This window comes from Etheostoma spectabile, chromosome 19, assembly GCF_008692095.1.
Source record: "Etheostoma spectabile isolate EspeVRDwgs_2016 chromosome 19, UIUC_Espe_1.0, whole genome shotgun sequence".
Lineage (NCBI taxonomy): Eukaryota > Metazoa > Chordata > Actinopteri > Perciformes > Percidae > Etheostoma > Etheostoma spectabile.
Window position 1 is genome coordinate 17,125,173 of NC_045751.1, and position 1,500 is coordinate 17,126,672.

General features: G+C 42.2%; 1 protein-coding gene across 2 annotated transcripts in view; it reads right to left on the minus strand.

Moving 5' to 3' along the window:
- Positions 1 to 957, minus strand: part of gal3st4 (galactose-3-O-sulfotransferase 4) — a 33,758-nt gene extending 32,801 nt beyond the window's left edge. Inside the window, exon 1 of one of the 2 annotated variants that reach the window (XM_032544456.1) lies at positions 677 to 957. The gene's annotated coding sequence lies outside the window, so the exon portion shown is untranslated. The remainder of the gene's footprint in view (positions 1 to 676) is intronic. The other variant, XM_032544455.1, reaches the window with a different exon arrangement.
- Between the last annotated feature and the right edge of the window lie 543 nt (positions 958 to 1,500).

A 1,500-nucleotide genomic window follows, 5' to 3' on the forward strand; every position in this document is an offset into this window, starting at 1 on the left:
ACACGAAAAATAATAACAGTAACTCCTGTGAAATTATTTGAAACTTGTTAGTGAGGACTAGATTAGGACTGTATTTGAAGCTGATTCTGGTTTCCATCTTTGCGGCAGGTGTCTGTTAGAACACGGACGGAGACAACTTCTGTCTGTTGGTGCAACGTGCAACCGAGCTAACAGGTGGAGAACACAAACAACAGAATCACTAGCTAACTAACTTTAAATGTGCAAGAACTATAAACCAATACAACAACAGGCTTAAATGCACTAACAACATCGGTTATACGACTTACAGTTCTCAAAGACGCACACACACAATCGCAACTGATTATCCTCCGGACAGCTAGTCTATTTTTCTCTCACTATCTTCTCCGTGTGGCTCGCGGTGTGAGGCGCGTGCCCGCGCTATTCTCCGACATGATGACCTCATGTACGAAACTAAAGTAACGAGCCTATATTTGTGTTTGAATGTAAGGAGTAAAGGTAAAACGTCGCCACCAAAAAAAATTAGTAAAGAAAAATAAAAATATCAGAAAAGTCTACTTGAACACAGTAACGAAGTATTTGTACTTAGTTATTTCCCATCTCTGCATATCCCCAGTTTGACGTAGACTCTGCGACCCTGTTTCCCCCAGCCTACATTAGCCTTCTGCATAAATGTTTCAATGTGAAGTAGACTCACCTTGTTTCAAAACGTCGACGTGGACTCTAAACTCCTGTTGGACCTCTAGTTGTTCTCCAGCGGAATTCCAGCAGAAGACCGCTGAAAAAGTCCGTTAAACTCCCCGGCTTGTGATCAAACTCCCCCACGTCACGGCACACCGTGGTCCCGTTGGATTCAAGCACCGACTAGTCGCCGTTCCGTCTCTCCGCCTCAGACGCAGAAGCAGCGCGTGCAGCGCGGAGTGGTCATCTGAAACCTCCGCGATGCTTTTCATCAATCCCTCCGGTCCTTCCCCCCCCTTCTTTCCTGTGACTCCAATCCGTTTAGCCGACCTCCCCCTCTTGTGCTTCCACACAGCCTACTGTGAAACATTTCTGCCTTTGTCCCATTTTAATGAACCTCGGATGGAGGAGCCTATATGCTGTGATGGAATGTAGCCTATAAGTAGCCTACAAATGTCAAGTAGCCTACTGTACTTGAGTAGCTTTTCCATGCCACTTTTAGCTTCCACTAGAGAAATATTGTACTTTTTACTTCACTACATTAATCTGACAGCTTTAGTTACTTTACAAATTAAGATTTTCAATGTAATTCACAAAATAAGATGTTTTATTACAAATAAACTACCCAACAATATACAGGCTTACAAGTCCAGCTGGAATGATTGGCCACTTAAACACTTCGTTTATTGACTGAACTGTTTTGATCATTTACAGTTACTAAAACGTGCATCGAGTACTTTGAATACTTTATGAACATTTCCCTGATGATACTCATGACTTGCATAACTTTTACTTGTAACATAGTATTTCTACAGTGTGGTATTAGTACTTTTACTTAAG